Here is an 18,261-nt window from a genome sequence, read left to right as displayed (position 1 = left end):
CTCTTCCATCATGGATTTACAGGACATGACACACGAGCTCTAGAGAGGTTCAGATCAAAACTCATCCTGGCCCGTACGGGGATCGAACCCGCGACCTTGGCGTTATTAGCACCACGCTCTAACCAACTGAGCTAACCGGCCACGTCTTGCTTTTGTCTATGCACAGAAATTCTTGCTTGGTTGTAACGCTGACATTAAAACTTTGCACCGCATGGGATAAAGTTTGAAGATCGAAGGGCAAGAACAAGCTATTCTTGGATTTGAACACGAGACACTTTCGCACCCAAATCAAAAATCATCACTCTAGCCCCACAAGCCACCTTGCAATGTCTGCTCTCTTCTGAAAGGTCTACACAAACCTCATGAAGTTCTGATGCTCAGCATGTCACGCCAACGTACAGCTATTTTCAGTCATACAAGTACTGCTCCTAACTACATGAATGGGGAAATAGAGACATCCTCAAAAGACTTTGGCAAGCATCAAATTCAAGAACATTTTATCGCCAACAAGTCCTAACAAAATTGCAAATCAAAATGTTGCTTCATTTGTTCCATTTCTCATGTAGCGCTCATAGTCATCTGCATCTATTGCTTTCTTTAAATGCAAATTGAATGTGTATTGAAGTTTCCTTGGAAAAACTTACCATGTCACATTCTTCACGGGGGCTAACCTACTTGACCACAAAACTCACATATGATACAGGATGACTACCTCGTGAGACTCCTTGGACATTGTCTTTCTGACTATTGGAAGGTGTTAATGGCCCATGGCCCACTCCAAAAGGAAACAAACAAGAGTGGTTTGGTACCTCTGGGACTCATAGCTGGAGGGGAATTAGCTCAAATGGTAGAGCGCTCGCTTAGCATGCGAGAGGTAGCGGGATCGATGCCCGCATTCTCCATTGAGGAACTTCACCTTTTAGCAACTGTTCTCTAATCTAAGACCAGGTCATCACAATTTGAATGTGATAGACCTGGCCAGCAGAGTTGGTACACTTTCACTTCAGTAGATTCGGAGGCTCGCAGCTTTTCCAAAGTCCTTCTGATTGGGTCCTTTGCACCTTTTGGCACAAAAGTCACAGAAGGTCCCGCCGAGATTTTAACTGGTATCGCTGGATTCAGAGGCCAGAGTGCTAACCTTCATTCCTCATGGATTTACATGAGGCTACCCTGCAAATGAGAGCTTAGCAGAAGAGAGATTCAGAACAAAAGTCTGCTGTACGTGGGCCTGGCATGCAGCAATACTCCACGAGGGAACTTTCTCTTTTTAGTGTTCTTCACTAATTTTACAGACCTGGGCATCAAATTATGTTTTTCATTCATTATATTACATTACTTTTATTCATTTGGCAGATGCTTTTATCCAAAGCGGCTTATAATAGAGGAATGGTACAGCATAAGCGATTCATCTTAAGGAGGCAATAATACGAAAAGTGCTGCATTCCAAATTTTCAATTGTATCAGAACAATACTATCCAAGACAGATTAGAGTGCAACAAGAACAATATATGTAGATATTTTTTATATAAGCGCATGGTGAAGTGCTCATGGACCTGGCAAGCAGAGTATTGCAGCATGCAACACCCATGTACAGCTTTTTTCAGTCATGCAATTATAGCTCCTATCTATGTGAATGGGGAAATAGAGAAATCTTCAAAAGTCTTGGGCAAGAATGCAGTTCAACAACATGTGAAATCCCCAATAAATCCTAACAAAAAATGCAAATTTTTTTTTTTCATTTGTTCCATTTCTCATGTAGCGCTCAGACATGTTCATCTATTTCTTTCTCGAAACGCAAATTTAATTTGCAATGAAGTTTCCTTGGGAACAGTTACCATGTCACATTCTTCATGGGTGCTAAACTTCTTTACCACAAAACTCACTTTTGACACAGGGTATCGATCTGCATTCTCCTATTGATAGATCTCTGCCACTCGCAGCAGAGTACGAATGCTTTCATACAGGAGATTTGGAGGCTCACTGATTTTGAAAAGTACTTTTGATTGGGTCCTAAGAACCATTGGTGCAAAAGGTACGGAAGGTCCCACCGAGATTTGAACTCGGATCACTGGATTCAGAGTCCAGAGTGCTAACCATTACACCATGGAACCGACGTTTTGCAAAAAGCGCTCCCCTGGGTGTGGACAATGAACATGCTTTGTGGAAATTGGCAAGAGAAGGGCACATTTTAGGCCTCTTATGGGGACTTCAACAGCCAACCTCTGTTTTTGGGCACAAAAGCCTAAGGAGGTTCTACCAGGAGTTGAACTCAGCTTGTTGGATTCAAAGCCCAAAGTGCTAACCATTACACCACAGAACAGTGCTCTTTCACTGTTGAGAGTGTTATTGCTCTTTGGTAAGTAGTTTGAAGGAGGGCATGGGCAGCCAAGACAGATGGTAGCCTGAACAGAGTATTTAACCTGGGATGTTTAGATTTTCAGTCTATAGCTCCCTATTTCAGCTACATTGCCTCTTCCATCATGGATTTACAGGACATGACACTACACATGAGCTCTAGAGAGGTTCAGATCAAAACTCATCCTGGCCCGTACGGGGATCGAACCCGCGACCTTGGCGTTATTAGCACCACGCTCTAACCAACTGAGCTAACCGGCCACGTCTTGCTTTTGTCTATGCACAGAAATTCTTGCTTGGTTGTAACGCTGACATTAAAACTTTGCACCGCATGGGATAAAGTTTGAAGATCGAAGGGCAAGAACAAGCTATTCTTGGATTTGAACACGAGACACTTTCGCACCCAAATCAAAAATCATCACTCTAGCCCCACAAGCCACCTTGCAATGTCTGCTCTCTTCTGAAAGGTCTACACAAACCTCATGAAGTTCTGATGCTCAGCATGTCACGCCAACGTACAGCTATTTTCAGTCATACAAGTACTGCTCCTAACTACATGAATGGGGAAATAGAGACATCCTCAAAAGACTTTGGCAAGCATCAAATTCAAGAACATTTTATCGCCAACAAGTCCTAACAAAATTGCAAATCAAAATGTTGCTTCATTTGTTCCATTTCTCATGTAGCGCTCATAGTCATCTGCATCTATTGCTTTCTTTAAATGCAAATTGAATGTGTATTGAAGTTTCCTTGGAAAAACTTACCATGTCACATTCTTCACGGGGGCTAACCTACTTGACCACAAAACTCACATATGATACAGGATGACTACCTCGTGAGACTCCTTGGACATTGTCTTTCTGACTATTGGAAGGTGTTAATGGCCCATGGCCCACTCCAAAAGGAAACAAACAAGAGTGGTTTGGTACCTCTGGGACTCATAGCTGGAGGGGAATTAGCTCAAATGGTAGAGCGCTCGCTTAGCATGCGAGAGGTAGCGGGATCGATGCCCGCATTCTCCATTGAGGAACTTCACCTTTTAGCAACTGTTCTCTAATCTAAGACCAGGTCATCACAATTTGAATGTGATAGACCTGGCCAGCAGAGTTGGTACACTTTCACTTCAGTAGATTCGGCGGCTCGCAGCTTTTCCAAAGTCCTTCTGATTGGGTCCTTTGCACCTTTTGGCACAAAAGTCACAGAAGGTCCCGCCGAGATTTTAACTGGTATCGCTGGATTCAGAGGCCAGAGTGCTAACCTTCATTCCTCATGGATTTACATGAGGCTACCCTGCAAATGAGAGCTTAGCAGAAGAGAGATTCAGAACAAAAGTCTGCTGTACGTGGGCCTGGCATGCAGCAATACTCCACGAGGGAACTTTCTCTTTTTAGTGTTCTTCACTAATTTTACAGACCTGGGCATCAAATTATGTTTTTCATTCATTATATTACATTACTTTTTTTCATTTGGCAGATGCTTTTATCCAAAGCGGCTTATAATAGAGGAATGGTACAGCATAAGCGATTCATCTTAAGGAGGCAATAATACGAAAAGTGCTGCATTCCAAATTTTCAATTGTATCAGAACAATACTATCCAAGACAGATTAGAGTGCAACAAGAACAATATATGTAGATATTTTTTATATAAGCGCATGGTGAAGTGCTCATGGACCAAAAGGACTCAAGATGGCGCCGAGTATGGCTGCTGCGTTGCGAGCTCCGACACAACTTAGCAATGGTTTGTTTGTTTTGTTTACAATTCTTATGTTTTTTGTCTTGGATGTTGCCTGCCTTATTGTCTACGACAGACAAACACTTTTGGACATTGGCTCAGCGATCTCACACCGTAAACCGGACTTCACATTCCTCAATGCCGACCCGCTGTTTACAAACACGCAAGCGGAGCCCTTTGTCTGGGCAGCACGGCCGCGGAAACGCAGGAGGAAAAGGGGAAACAGAGCCGGCGTTCTCATCAGAGTACGACGCCGCGCAAATCGACCCCCGCTACCCACTATTCTACTGGCAAATGTTCAGTCTCTGGATAACAAGCTCTGCGAGCTGAAAGCGCGGATCTCTTTCCAACGAGAGACGAGGGACTGCTGCGTTATCTGCCTTACGGAAACTTGGATGTCTGCGGAGATTCCAGACTCAGCCATTGAACCCGCGGGGTTCTCCATGCTCCGAGCGGACAGAGCGAAAGACCTCTCAGGTAAAACTAGAGGAGGTGGTGTATGTTTTATGATCAACAAATCCTGGTGTGATCAGAGGAACATACATTCTATCAAGTCTTTCTGTTCTCCTGATCTGGAATTTCTTATGCTTCTGTGTCGACCATTCTGGCTACCGAGGGAATTCACAGCGGTCATTATCACTGCTGTGTACATCCCCCCACAAGCCGACACAGACCGGGCACTCAAGGAACTGTATGGGAGTATAAGTGAGCAGGAAACCGCGCACCCTGAGGCCGCGTTCATTGTGACCGGGGACTTTAATAAAGCCAGTTTAAAATCAGTCGCACCAAAATATCACCAGCACATTAGTTTCAACACACGAGGGGACCGGGTTTTGGACCATTGCTACTCTCCGTTCCGGGATGGCTACAAATCCCTCCCCCGCCCACCATTTGGCAAATCGGACCACTCTTCCATTCTGCTTCTGCCCGCTTACAGGCAGAAACTGAAACAGGAAGCACCCACCCTCAGAACGATCCAGTGCTGGTCGGACCAATCAGACTCTACGCTACAAGACTGTTTTGATCGCACGGACTGGGAGATGTTCCGGTCCGCCTCTGATGACGACATCGAGCTTTACGCTGATAGCGTAATGTGCTTCATCAGAACGTGTGTAGAGGAAGTGATTCCGACCAGAACTGTGCGAATCTATCCGAATCAGAAGCCGTGGATCAACAGCGATGTTCGCGCAGCACTTAATGTGCGGACCTCCGCTTTTAATTCCGGGAACGCGGAGGAGCATAAACAAGCCAGTTATGCCCTCCGAAAAACTATCAAAACAGCAAAACGCCAGTACAGGAGTAAGATTGAAGGACAGTTTAACACCACCAACTCTAGAAGCATGTGGCAGGGAATTAACATCATCACGGACTTTAAAGGGAATAAAAACTCCGCCATGAACACCGCTGCCTCTCTACCGGATGAGCTAAATACTTTTTATGCTCGCTTCGAGGGAAATAACACCGCCCTCGCGGAGAGAGCTCTCACGGCCGAAGCTACAGAGGTTAGTTCACTCTCCGTCTCTGTAGCGGATGTAACCCGATCATTCCGACGGGTGAATATCCGCAAAGCCGCGGGTCCAGACGGCATTCCGGGCCGCGTCATCAGAGCGTGCGCGAACCAGCTGGCTGGTGTTTTTACGGACATTTTCAACCTTTCCCTCTCTTTGTCTGTAGTCCCCACATGCTTTAAAACATCCACCATTGTGCCTGTTCCAAAACAATCAAAAATAACTTGTTTAAATGACTGGCGTCCTGTTGCTCTGACCCCCATCATCAGCAAATGTTTTGAGAGACTAATCAGAGATTACATCTGCTCTGTATTACCACTCAATCTTGACCCGCTGCAGTTTGCTTACCGTAACAACCGCTCCACTGATGATGCCATTGCATCTACAATACACACTGCTCTCTCCCACCTGGAAAAAAAGAACACTTATGTGAGAATGCTGTTTGTAGACTACAGCTCAGCATTCAACACCATAGTGCCCTCCAAGCTAGATGAGAAACTCCGGGCTCTGGGCTTAAACAGCTCGCTGTGCAGCTGGATCCTGGACTTCCTGTCAAGCAGACGCCAGGTGGTTAGAATAGGCAGCAACATCTCCTCATCACTGACCCTCAACACTGGAGCCCCACAGGGCTGTGTTCTCAGCCCACTACTGTATTCCTTGTACACACATGACTGTGTGGCAACACATAGCTCCAATGCCATCATTAAGTTTGCTGATGACACGACGGTGGTAGGTCTGATCACTGACAATGATGAAACAGCCTACAGAGAGGAGGTGCACACTCTGACACACTGGTGTCAGGAGCACAACCTCTCCCTCAACGTCAGTAAGACAAAGGAGCTTGTGGTGGACTTCAGGAGAAAAGACAGAGAACACAGTCCAATCACCATCAATGGAGCACCAGTGGAGAGAGTCAGCAGCTTCAAGTTCCTGGGTGTCCACATCACTGAGGAACTCACATGGTCCGTCCACACTGAAGTCGTTGTGAAGAAGGCTCATCAGCGCCTTTTCTTCCTGAGACGGCTGAGGAAGTTTGGAATGAACCGCCACATCCTCACACGGTTCTACACCTGCACTGTGGAGAGCATCCTGACTGGCTGTATCTCCGCCTGGTACGGCAATAGCACTGCCCACAATCGCAAAGCACTGCAAAGGGTGGTGCGAACTGCCAAACACATCATCGGAGGTGAGCTTCCCTCCCTCCAGGAAATATATACAAGGCGGTGTGTGAAAAAAGCTCGGAGGATCATCAGAGACTCCAGCCACCCGAGCCATGGGCTGTTCTCACTGCTACCATCAGGTAGGCGGTATCGCAGCACCAGGACCCGCACCAGCCGACTCCATGATAGCTTCTTCCCCCAAGCAATCAGACTTCTGAACTCTTGATCTCCCACGATCAAAATACATCATCCCTGCACTTTATTACTCTTTTATCTCACACCGGACTGTCATAAATTATATTACTGTCATTATATTATGTCTCTCTTAACAACTTACTATCAACCGACAGCCTGAATGTCAATACAGTACAATACTGTACATTCTATATATATACTTTTTTCATATATATTTTAATTTTTATTGAATAATGTGTATCTATATAGTATCTATATAGTAAAAAACAAAAAAAAACAAAAAACAAAAACAGCATATTGTATACTGTGCAATGTATGTTATTATTGTATATTGTTGAGTGTAATTGTGTATAACAGATGTTTAAATTGTGTTGTGTTAATTTGATGTTTTAAGTTGTGTAATTATGTATAACAGATGTTTAAATTGTGTTGTGTTAATTTGATGTTTTAAGTCGAGTTTAATTATGTATAACAGATGTTTAAATTGTGTTGTGTTAATTTGATGTTTATTGTAGATTGGCGTATGTCTCATCACTGTCACGACTGCTATGTTGATCGGAACTGCACCCAAGAATTTCACACACCATTGCACTTGTGTATATGGCTGTGTGACAATAAAGTGATTTGATTTTGATTTTTGAAGCAGAGTATTGCAGCATGCAAGACCCATGTACAGCTTTTTTCAGTCATGCAATTATAGCTCCTATCTATGTGAATGGGGAAATAGAGAAATCTTCAAAAGTCTTGGGCAAGAATGCAGTTCAACAACATGTGAAATCCCCAATAAATCCTAACAAAAAATGCAAATTTTTTTTTTCATTTGTTCCATTTCTCATGTAGCGCTCAGACATGTTCATCTATTTCTTTCTCGAAACGCAAATTTAATTTGCAATGAAGTTTCCTTGGGAACAGTTACCATGTCACATTCTTCATGGGTGCTAAACTTCTTTACCACAAAACTCACTTTTGACACAGGGTATCGATCTGCATTCTCCTGTTGATAGATCTCTGCCACTCGCAGCAGAGTACGAATGCTTTCATACAGGAGATTTGGAGGCTCACTGATTTTGAAAAGTACTTTTGATTGGGTCCTAAGAACCATTGGTGCAAAAGGTACGGAAGGTCCCACCGAGATTTGAACTCGGATCACTGGATTCAGAGTTCAAAGTGCTAACCATTACACCATGGAACCGACGTTTTGCAAAAAACGCTCCCCTGGGTGTGGACAATGAACATGCTTTGTGGAAATTGGCAAGAGAAGGGCACATTTTAGGCCTCTTATGGGAACTTCAACAGCCAACCTCTGTTTTTGGGCACAAAAGCCTAAGGAGGTTCTACCAGGAGTTGAACTCAGCTTGTTGGATTCAAAGCGCTAACCATTACACCACAGAACAGTGCTCTTTCACTGTTGTGAGTGTTATTGCTCTTTGGTAAGTAGTTTGAAGGAGGGCATGGGCAGCCAAGACAGATGGTAGCCTGAACAGAGTATTTAACCTGGGATGTTTAGATTTTCAGTCTATAGCTCCCTATTTCAGCTACATTGCCTCTTCCATCATGGATTTACAAGACATGACACTACACATGAGCTCTAGAGAGGTTCAGATCAAAACTCATCCTGGCCCGTACGGGGATCGAACCCGCAACCTTGGCGTTATTAGCACCATGCTCTAACCAACTGAGCTAACCGGCCACGTCTTGCTTTTGTCTATGCACAGAAATTCTTGCTTGGTTGTAACGCTGACATTAAAACTTTGCACCGCATGGGATAAAGTTTGAAGATCGAAGGGCAAGAACAAGCTATTCTTGGATTTGAACACGAGACACTTTCGCACCCAAATCAAAAATCATCACTCTAGCCCCACAAGCCACCTTGCAATGTCTGCTCTCTTCTGAAAGGTCTACACAAACCTCATGAAGTTCTGATGCTCAGCATGTCACGCCAACGTACAGCTATTTTCAGTCATACAAGTACTGCTCCTAACTACATGAATGGGGAAATAGAGACATCCTCAAAAGACTTTGGCAAGCATCAAATTCAAGAACATTTTATCGCCAACAAGTCCTAACAAAATTGCAAATCAAAATGTTGCTTCATTTGTTCCATTTCTCATGTAGCGCTCATAGTCATCTGCATCTATTGCTTTCTTTAAATGCAAATTGAATGTGTATTGAAGTTTCCTTGGAAAAACTTACCATGTCACATTCTTCACGGGGGCTAACCTACTTGACCACAAAACTCACATATGATACAGGATGACTACCTCGTGAGACTCCTTGGACATTGTCTTTCTGACTATTGGAAGGTGTTAATGGCCCATGGCCCACTCCAAAAGGAAACAAACAAGAGTGGTTTGGTACCTCTGGGACACATAGCTGGAGGGGAATTAGCTCAAATGGTAGAGCGCTCGCTCAGCATGCGAGAGGTAGCGGGATCGATCCCCGCATTCTCCATTGAGGAACGTCACCTTTTAGCAACTGTTCTCTAATCTAAGACCAGGTCATCACAATTTGAATGTGATAGACCTGGCCAGCAGAGTTGGTACACTTTCACTTCAGTAGATTCGGAGGCTCGCAGCTTTTCCAAAGTCCTTCTGATTGGGTCCTTTGCACCTTTTGGCACAAAAGTCACAGAAGGTCCCGCCGAGATTTTAACTGGTATCGCTGGATTCAGAGGCCAGAGTGCTAACCTTCATTCCTCATGGATTTACATGAGGCTACCCTGCAAATGAGAGCTTAGCAGAAGAGAGATTCAGAACAAAAGTCTGCTGTACGTGGGCCTGGCATGCAGCAATACTCCACGAGGGAACTTTCTCTTTTTAGTGTTCTTCACTAATTTTACAGACCTGGGCATCAAATTATGTTTTTCATTCATTATATTACATTACTTTTATTCATTTGGCAGATGCTTTTATCCAAAGCGGCTTATAATAGAGGAATGGTACAGCATAAGCGATTCATCTTAAGGAGGCAATAATACGAAAAGTGCTGCATTCCAAATTTTCAATTGTATCAGAACAATACTATCCAAGACAGATTAGAGTGCAACAAGAACAATATATGTAGATATTTTTTATATAAGCGCATGGTGAAGTGCTCATGGACCTGGCAAGCAGAGTATTGCAGCATGCAACACCCATGTACAGCTTTTTTCAGTCATGCAATTATAGCTCCTATCTATGTGAATGGGGAAATAGAGAAATCTTCAAAAGTCTTGGGCAAGAATGCAGTTCAACAACATGTGAAATCCCCAATAAATCCTAACAAAAAATGCAAATTTTTTTTTTCATTTGTTCCATTTCTCATGTAGCGCTCAGACATGTTCATCTATTTCTTTCTCGAAACGCAAATTTAATTTGCAATGAAGTTTCCTTGGGAACAGTTACCATGTCACATTCTTCATGGGTGCTAAACTTCTTTACCACAAAACTCACTTTTGACACAGGGTATCGATCTGCATTCTCCTATTGATAGATCTCTGCCACTCGCAGCAGAGTACGAATGCTTTCATACAGGAGATTTGGAGGCTCACTGATTTTGAAAAGTACTTTTGATTGGGTCCTAAGAACCATTGGTGCAAAAGGTACGGAATGTCCCACCGAGATTTGAACTCGGATCACTGGATTCAGAGTCCAGAATGCTAACCATTACACCATGGAACCGACGTTTTGCAAAAAGCGCTCCCCTGGGTGTGGACAATGAACATGCTTTGTGGAAATTGGCAAGAGAAGGGCACATTTTAGGCCTCTTATGGGGACTTCAACAGCCAACCTCTGTTTTTGGGCACAAAAGCCTAAGGAGGTTCTACCAGGAGTTGAACTCAGCTTGTTGGATTCAAAGCCCAAAGTGCTAACCATTACACCATGGAACAGTGCTCTTTCACTGTTGAGAGTGTTATTGCTCTTTGGTAAGTAGTTTGAAGGAGGGCATGGGCAGCCAAGACAGATGGTAGCCTGAACAGAGTAATTAACCTGGGATGTTTAGATTTTCAGTCTATAGCTCCCTATTTCAGCTACATTGCCTCTTCCATCATGGATTTACAGGACATGACACACGAGCTCTAGAGAGGTTCAGATCAAAACTCATCCTGGCCCGTACGGGGATCGAACCCGCGACCTTGGCGTTATTAGCACCACGCTCTAACCAACTGAGCTAACCGGCCACGTCTTGCTTTTGTCTATGCACAGAAATTCTTGCTTGGTTGTAACGCTGACATTAAAACTTTGCACCGCATGGGATAAAGTTTGAAGATCGAAGGGCAAGAACAAGCTATTCTTGGATTTGAACACGAGACACTTTCGCACCCAAATCAAAAATCATCACTCTAGCCCCACAAGCCACCTTGCAATGTCTGCTCTCTTCTGAAAGGTCTACACAAACCTCATGAAGTTCTGATGCTCAGCATGTCACGCCAACGTACAGCTATTTTCAGTCATACAAGTACTGCTCCTAACTACATGAATGGGGAAATAGAGACATCCTCAAAAGACTTTGGCAAGCATCAAATTCAAGAACATTTTATCGCCAACAAGTCCTAACAAAATTGCAAATCAAAATGTTGCTTCATTTGTTCCATTTCTCATGTAGCGCTCATAGTCATCTGCATCTATTGCTTTCTTTAAATGCAAATTGAATGTGTATTGAAGTTTCCTTGGAAAAACTTACCATGTCACATTCTTCACGGGGGCTAACCTACTTGACCACAAAACTCACATATGATACAGGATGACTACCTCGTGAGACTCCTTGGACATTGTCTTTCTGACTATTGGAAGGTGTTAATGGCCCATGGCCCACTCCAAAAGGAAACAAACAAGAGTGGTTTGGTACCTCTGGGACACATAGCTGGAGGGGAATTAGCTCAAATGGTAGAGCGCTCGCTCAGCATGCGAGAGGTAGCGGGATCGATCCCCGCATTCTCCATTGAGGAACGTCACCTTTTAGCAACTGTTCTCTAATCTAAGACCAGGTCATCACAATTTGAATGTGATAGACCTGGCCAGCAGAGTTGGTACACTTTCACTTCAGTAGATTCGGAGGCTCGCAGCTTTTCCAAAGTCCTTCTGATTGGGTCCTTTGCACCTTTTGGCACAAAAGTCACAGAAGGTCCCGCCGAGATTTTAACTGGTATCGCTGGATTCAGAGGCCAGAGTGCTAACCTTCATTCCTCATGGCTTTACATGAGGCTACCCTGCAAATGAGAGCTTAGCAGAAGAGAGATTCAGAACAAAAGTCTGCTGTACGTGGGCCTGGCATGCAGCAATACTCCACGAGGGAACTTTCTCTTTTTAGTGTTCTTCACTAATTTTACAGACCTGGGCATCAAATTATGTTTTTCATTCATTATATTACATTACTTTTATTCATTTGGCAGATGCTTTTATCCAAAGCGGCTTATAATAGAGGAATGGTACAGCATAAGCGATTCATCTTAAGGAGGCAATAATACGAAAAGTGCTGCATTCCAAATTTTCAATTGTATCAGAACAATACTATCCAAGACAGATTAGAGTGCAACAAGAACAATATATGTAGATATTTTTTATATAAGCGCATGGTGAAGTGCTCATGGACCTGGCAAGCAGAGTATTGCAGCATGCAACACCCATGTACAGCTTTTTTCAGTCATGCAATTATAGCTCCTATCTATGTGAATGGGGAAATAGAGAAATCTTCAAAAGTCTTGGGCAAGAATGCAGTTCAACAACATGTGAAATCCCCAATAAATCCTAACAAAAAATGCAAATTTTTTTTTTCATTTGTTCCATTTCTCATGTAGCGCTCAGACATGTTCATCTATTTCTTTCTCGAAACGCAAATTTAATTTGCAATGAAGTTTCCTTGGGAACAGTTACCATGTCACATTCTTCATGGGTGCTAAACTTCTTTACCACAAAACTCACTTTTGACACAGGGTATCGATCTGCATTCTCCTATTGATAGATCTCTTCCACTCGCAGCAGAGTACGAATGCTTTCATACAGGAGATTTGGAGGCTCACTGATTTTGAAAAGTACTTTTGATTGGGTCCTAAGAACCATTGGTGCAAAAGGTACGGAAGGTCCCACCGAGATTTGAACTCAGATCACTGGATTCAGAGTCCAGAGTGCTAACCATTACACCATGGAACCGACGTTTTGCAAAAAGCGCTCCCCTGGGTGTGGACAATAAACATGCTTTGTGGAAATTGGCAAGAGAAGGGCACATTTTAGGCCTCTTATGGGGACTTCAAAAGCCAACCTCTGTTTTTGGGCACAAAAGCCTAAGGAGGTTCTACCAGGAGTTGAACTCAGCTTGTTGGATTCAAAGCGCTAACCATTACACCACAGAACAGTGCTCTTTCACTGTTGAGAGTGTTATTGCTCTTTGGTAAGTAGTTTGAAGGAGGGCATGGGCAGCCAAGACAGATGGTAGCGTGAACAGAGTATTTAACCTGGGATGTTTAGATTTTCAGTCTATAGCTCCCTATTTCAGCTACATTGCCTCTTCCATCACGGATTTACAGGACATGACACTACACACGAGGTCTAGAGAGGTTCAGATCAAAACTCATCCTGGCCCGTACGGTGATCGAACCCACGACCTTGGCGTTATTAGCACCACGCTCAAACTAACTGAGCTAACCGGCCACGTTTTGCTTTTGTCTATGCACAGAAATTCTTGCTTGGTTGTAACGCTGACATTAAAACTTTGCACCCCATGGGATAAAGTTTGAAGATCGAAGGGCAAGAACAAACTATTCTTTGATTTGAACACGAGACACTTTCGCACCCAAATCAAAAATCATCACTCTAGCCCCACAAGCCACCTTGCAATGTCTGCTCTCTTCTGAAAGGTCTACACAAACCTCATGAAGTTCTGATGCTCAGCATGTCACGCCAACGTACAGCTATTTTCAGTCATACAAGTACTGCTCCTAACTACATGAATGGGGAAATAGAGACATCCTCAAAAGACTTTGGCAAGCATCAAATTCAAGAACATTTTATCGCCAACAAGTCCTAACAAAATTGCAAATCAAAATGTTGCTTCATTTGTTCCATTTCTCATGTAGCGTTCATAGTCATCTGCATCTATTGCTTTCTTTAAATGCAAATTGAATGTGTATTGAAGTTTCCTTGGAAAAACTTACCATGTCACATTCTTCACGGGGGCTAACCTACTTGACCACAAAACTCACATATGATACAGGATGACTACCTCGTGAGACTCCTTGGACATTGTCTTTCTGACTATTGGAAGGTGTTAATGGCCCATGGCCCACTCCAAAAGGAAACAAACAAGAGTGGTTTGGTACCTCTGGGACCCATAGCTGGAGGGGAATTAGCTCAAATGGTAGAGCGCTCGCTTAGCATGCGAGAGGTAGCGGGATCGATGCCCGCATTCTCCATTGAGGAACTTCACCTTTTAGCAACTGTTCTCTAATCTAAGACCAGGTCATCACAATTTGAATGTGATAGACCTGGCCAGCAGAGTTGGTACACTTTCACTTCAGTAGATTCGGAGGCTCGCAGCTTTTCCAAAGTCCTTCTGATTGGGTCCTTTGCACCTTTTGGCACAAAAGTCACAGAAGGTCCCGCCGAGATTTTAACTGGTATCGCTGGATTCAGAGGCCAGAGTGCTAACCTTCATTCCTCATGGATTTACATGAGGCTACCCTGCAAATGAGAGCTTAGCAGAAGAGAGATTCAGAACAAAAGTCTGCTGTACGTGGGCCTGGCATGCAGCAATACTCCACGAGGGAACTTTCTCTTTTTAGTGTTCTTCACTAATTTTACAGACCTGGGCATCAAATTATGTTTTTCATTCATTATATTACATTACTTTTATTCATTTGGCAGATGCTTTTATCCAAAGCGGCTTATAATAGAGGAATGGTACAGCATAAGCGATTCATCTTAAGGAGGCAATAATACGAAAAGTGCTGCATTCCAAATTTTCAATTGTATCAGAACAATACTATCCAAGACAGATTAGAGTGCAACAAGAACAATATATGTAGATATTTTTTATATAAGCGCATGGTGAAGTGCTCATGGACCTGGCAAGCAGAGTATTGCAGCATGCAACACCCATGTACAGCTTTTTTCAGTCATGCAATTATAGCTCCTATCTATGTGAATGGGGAAATAGAGAAATCTTCAAAAGTCTTGGGCAAGAATGCAGTTCAACAACATGTGAAATCCCCAATAAATCCTAACAAAAAATGCAAATTTTTTTTTTCATTTGTTCCATTTCTCATGTAGCGCTCAGACATGTTCATCTATTTCTTTCTCGAAACGCAAATTTAATTTGCAATGAAGTTTCCTTGGGAACAGTTACCATGTCACATTCTTCATGGGTGCTAAACTTCTTTACCACAAAACTCACTTTTGACACAGGGTATCGATCTGCATTCTCCTATTGATAGATCTCTGCCACTCGCAGCAGAGTACGAATGCTTTCATACAGGAGATTTGGAGGCTCACTGATTTTGAAAAGTACTTTTGATTGGGTCCTAAGAACCATTGGTGCAAAAGGTACGGAAGGTCCCACCGAGATTTGAACTCGGATCACTGGATTCAGAGTCCAGAGTGCTAACCATTACACCATGGAACCAACGTTTTGCAAAAAGCGCTCCCCTGGGTGTGGACAATGAACATGCTTTGTGGAAATTGGCAAGAGAAGGGCACATTTTAGGCCTCTTATGGGGACTTCAACAGCCAACCTCTGTTTTTGGGCACAAAAGCCTAAGGAGGTTCTACCAGGAGTTGAACTCAGCTTGTTGGATTCAAAGCCCAAAGTGCTAACCATTACACCATGGAACAGTGCTCTTTCACTGTTGAGAGTGTTATTGCTCTTTGGTAAGTAGTTTGAAGGAGGGCATGGGCAGCCAAGACAGATGGTAGCCTGAACAGAGTATTTAACCTGGGATGTTTAGATTTTCAGTCTATAGCTCCCTATTTCAGCTACATTGCCTCTTCCATCATGGATTTACAGGACATGACACACGAGCTCTAGACAGGTTCAGATCAAAACTCATCCTGGCCCGTACGGGGATCGAACCCGCGACCTTGGCGTTATTAGCACCACGCTCTAACCAACTGAGCTAACCGGCCACGTCTTGCTTTTGTCTATGCACAGAAATTCTTGCTTGGTTGTAACGCTGACATTAAAACTTTGCACCGCATGGGATAAAGTTTGAAGATCGAAGGGCAAGAACAAGCTATTCTTGGATTTGAACACGAGACACTTTCGCACCCAAATCAAAAATCATCACTCTAGCCCCACAAGCCACCTTGCAATGTCTGCTCTCTTCTGAAAGGTCTACACAAACCTCATGAAGTTCTGATGCTCAGCATGTCACGCCAACGTACAGCTATTTTCAGTCATACAAGTACTGCTCCTAACTACATGAATGGGGAAATAGAGACATCCTCAAAAGACTTTGGCAAGCATCAAATTCAAGAACATTTTATCGCCAACAAGTCCTAACAAAATTGCAAATCAAAATGTTGCTTCATTTGTTCCATTTCTCATGTAGCGCTCATAGTCATCTGCATCTATTGCTTTCTTTAAATGCAAATTGAATGTGTATTGAAGTTTCCTTGGAAAAACTTACCATGTCACATTCTTCACGGGGGCTAACCTACTTGACCACAAAACTCACATATGATACAGGATGACTACCTCGTGAGACTCCTTGGACATTGTCTTTCTGACTATTGGAAGGTGTTAATGGCCCATGGCCCACTCCAAAAGGAAACAAACAAGAGTGGTTTGGTACCTCTGGGACTCATAGCTGGAGGGGAATTAGCTCAAATGGTAGAGCGCTCGCTTAGCATGCGAGAGGTAGCGGGATCGATGCCCGCATTCTCCATTGAGGAACGTCACCTTTTAGCAACTGTTCTCTAATCTAAGACCAGGTCATCACAATTTGAATGTGATAGACCTGGCCAGCAGAGTTGGTACACTTTCACTTCAGTAGATTCGGAGGCTCGCAGCTTTTCCAAAGTCCTTCTGATTGGGTCCTTTGCACCTTTTGGCACAAAAGTCACAGAAGGTCCCGCCGAGATTTTAACTGGTATCGCTGGATTCAGAGGCCAGAGTGCTAACCTTCATTCCTCATGGATTTACATGAGGCTACCCTGCAAATGAGAGCTTAGCAGAAGAGAGATTCAGAACAAAAGTCTGCTGTACGTGGGCCTGGCATGCAGCAATACTCCACGAGGGAACTTTCTCTTTTTAGTGTTCTTCACTAATTTTACAGACCTGGGCATCAAATTATGTTTTTCATTCATTATATTACATTACTTTTATTCATTTGGCAGATGCTTTTATCCAAAGCGGCTTATAATAGAGGAATGGTACAGCATAAGCGATTCATCTTAAGGAGGCAATAATACGAAAAGTGCTGCATTCCAAATTTTCAATTGTATCAGAACAATACTATCCAAGACAGATTAGAGTGCAACAAGAACAATATATGTAGATATTTTTTATATAAGCGCATGGTGAAGTGCTCATGGACCTGGCAAGCAGAGTATTGCAGCATGCAACACCCATGTACAGCTTTTTTCAGTCATGCAATTATAGCTCCTATCTATGTGAATGGGGAAATAGAGAAATCTTCAAAAGTCTTGGGCAAGAATGCAGTTCAACAACATGTGAAATCCCCAATAAATCCTAACAAAAAATGCAAATTTTTTTTTTTCATTTGTTCCATTTCTCATGTAGCGCTCAGACATGTTCATCTATTTCTTTCTCGAAACGCAAATTTAATTTGCAATGAAGTTTCCTTGGGAACAGTTACCATGTCACATTCTTCATGGGTGCTAAACTTCTTTACCACAAAACTCACTTTTGACACAGGGTATCGATCTGCATTCTCCTATTGATAGATCTCTGCCACTCGCAGCAGAGTACGAATGCTTTCATACAGGAGATTTGGAGGCTCACTGATTTTGAAAAGTACTTTTGATTGGGTCCTAAGAACCATTGGTGCAAAAGGTACGGAAGGTCCCACCGAGATTTGAACTCGGATCACTGGATTCAGAGTCCAGAGTGCTAACCATTACACCATGGAACTGACGTTTTGCAAAAAGCGCTCCCCTGGGTGTGGACAATGAACATGCTTTGTGGAAATTGGCAAGAGAAGGGCACATTTTAGGCCTCTTATGGGGACTTCAACAGCCAACCTCTGTTTTTGGGCACAAAAGCCTAAGGAGGTTCTACCAGGAGTTGAACTCAGCTTGTTGGATTCAAAGCCCAAAGTGCTAACCATTACACCATGGAACAGTGCTCTTTCACTGTTGAGAGTGTTATTGCTCTTTG

The 18,261-nt window shown here is 43.3% G+C and overlaps 18 non-coding genes across 18 annotated transcripts; 6 read left to right on the top strand and 12 right to left on the bottom strand.

The window, feature by feature from the left end:
- Positions 1 to 67: 67 nt before the first annotated feature.
- On the bottom strand, positions 68 to 141 carry trnai-aau (transfer RNA isoleucine (anticodon AAU)). The gene has a single exon. It is a non-coding gene; the product is annotated as a tRNA-Ile (tRNA).
- A 688-nt stretch (positions 142 to 829) lies between these two features.
- Positions 830 to 902, top strand: trnaa-agc (transfer RNA alanine (anticodon AGC)). The gene has a single exon. It is a non-coding gene; the product is annotated as a tRNA-Ala (tRNA).
- Positions 903 to 2,039: 1,137 nt separating this feature from the next.
- trnaq-cug (transfer RNA glutamine (anticodon CUG)) lies at positions 2,040 to 2,111 on the bottom strand. The gene has a single exon. It is a non-coding gene; the product is annotated as a tRNA-Gln (tRNA).
- Positions 2,112 to 2,542: 431 nt separating this feature from the next.
- Positions 2,543 to 2,616, bottom strand: trnai-aau (transfer RNA isoleucine (anticodon AAU)). Its single transcript has one exon. It is a non-coding gene; the product is annotated as a tRNA-Ile (tRNA).
- A 688-nt stretch (positions 2,617 to 3,304) lies between these two features.
- On the top strand, positions 3,305 to 3,377 carry trnaa-agc (transfer RNA alanine (anticodon AGC)). The gene has a single exon. It is a non-coding gene; the product is annotated as a tRNA-Ala (tRNA).
- A 4,694-nt stretch (positions 3,378 to 8,071) lies between these two features.
- On the bottom strand, positions 8,072 to 8,143 carry trnaq-cug (transfer RNA glutamine (anticodon CUG)). The gene has a single exon. It is a non-coding gene; the product is annotated as a tRNA-Gln (tRNA).
- A 424-nt stretch (positions 8,144 to 8,567) lies between these two features.
- On the bottom strand, positions 8,568 to 8,641 carry trnai-aau (transfer RNA isoleucine (anticodon AAU)). The gene has a single exon. It is a non-coding gene; the product is annotated as a tRNA-Ile (tRNA).
- A 688-nt stretch (positions 8,642 to 9,329) lies between these two features.
- trnaa-agc (transfer RNA alanine (anticodon AGC)) lies at positions 9,330 to 9,402 on the top strand. Its single transcript has one exon. It is a non-coding gene; the product is annotated as a tRNA-Ala (tRNA).
- A 1,132-nt stretch (positions 9,403 to 10,534) lies between these two features.
- On the bottom strand, positions 10,535 to 10,610 carry trnaq-cug (transfer RNA glutamine (anticodon CUG)). The gene has a single exon. It is a non-coding gene; the product is annotated as a tRNA-Gln (tRNA).
- Positions 10,611 to 11,036: 426 nt separating this feature from the next.
- trnai-aau (transfer RNA isoleucine (anticodon AAU)) lies at positions 11,037 to 11,110 on the bottom strand. Its single transcript has one exon. It is a non-coding gene; the product is annotated as a tRNA-Ile (tRNA).
- Positions 11,111 to 11,798: 688 nt separating this feature from the next.
- Positions 11,799 to 11,871, top strand: trnaa-agc (transfer RNA alanine (anticodon AGC)). The gene has a single exon. It is a non-coding gene; the product is annotated as a tRNA-Ala (tRNA).
- A 1,136-nt stretch (positions 11,872 to 13,007) lies between these two features.
- Positions 13,008 to 13,079, bottom strand: trnaq-cug (transfer RNA glutamine (anticodon CUG)). Its single transcript has one exon. It is a non-coding gene; the product is annotated as a tRNA-Gln (tRNA).
- A 424-nt stretch (positions 13,080 to 13,503) lies between these two features.
- trnai-aau (transfer RNA isoleucine (anticodon AAU)) lies at positions 13,504 to 13,577 on the bottom strand. Its single transcript has one exon. It is a non-coding gene; the product is annotated as a tRNA-Ile (tRNA).
- Positions 13,578 to 14,265: 688 nt separating this feature from the next.
- On the top strand, positions 14,266 to 14,338 carry trnaa-agc (transfer RNA alanine (anticodon AGC)). The gene has a single exon. It is a non-coding gene; the product is annotated as a tRNA-Ala (tRNA).
- Positions 14,339 to 15,474: 1,136 nt separating this feature from the next.
- Positions 15,475 to 15,546, bottom strand: trnaq-cug (transfer RNA glutamine (anticodon CUG)). The gene has a single exon. It is a non-coding gene; the product is annotated as a tRNA-Gln (tRNA).
- A 426-nt stretch (positions 15,547 to 15,972) lies between these two features.
- On the bottom strand, positions 15,973 to 16,046 carry trnai-aau (transfer RNA isoleucine (anticodon AAU)). Its single transcript has one exon. It is a non-coding gene; the product is annotated as a tRNA-Ile (tRNA).
- A 688-nt stretch (positions 16,047 to 16,734) lies between these two features.
- trnaa-agc (transfer RNA alanine (anticodon AGC)) lies at positions 16,735 to 16,807 on the top strand. Its single transcript has one exon. It is a non-coding gene; the product is annotated as a tRNA-Ala (tRNA).
- Positions 16,808 to 17,944: 1,137 nt separating this feature from the next.
- Positions 17,945 to 18,016, bottom strand: trnaq-cug (transfer RNA glutamine (anticodon CUG)). Its single transcript has one exon. It is a non-coding gene; the product is annotated as a tRNA-Gln (tRNA).
- Positions 18,017 to 18,261: the final 245 nt, after the last annotated feature.

The sequence above is a fragment of the Myxocyprinus asiaticus genome, chromosome 18 (genome assembly GCF_019703515.2).
Source record: "Myxocyprinus asiaticus isolate MX2 ecotype Aquarium Trade chromosome 18, UBuf_Myxa_2, whole genome shotgun sequence".
Taxonomy (NCBI): Eukaryota; Metazoa; Chordata; class Actinopteri; order Cypriniformes; family Catostomidae; genus Myxocyprinus; species Myxocyprinus asiaticus.
This window is presented reverse-complemented; position numbering and strand designations above follow the sequence as displayed.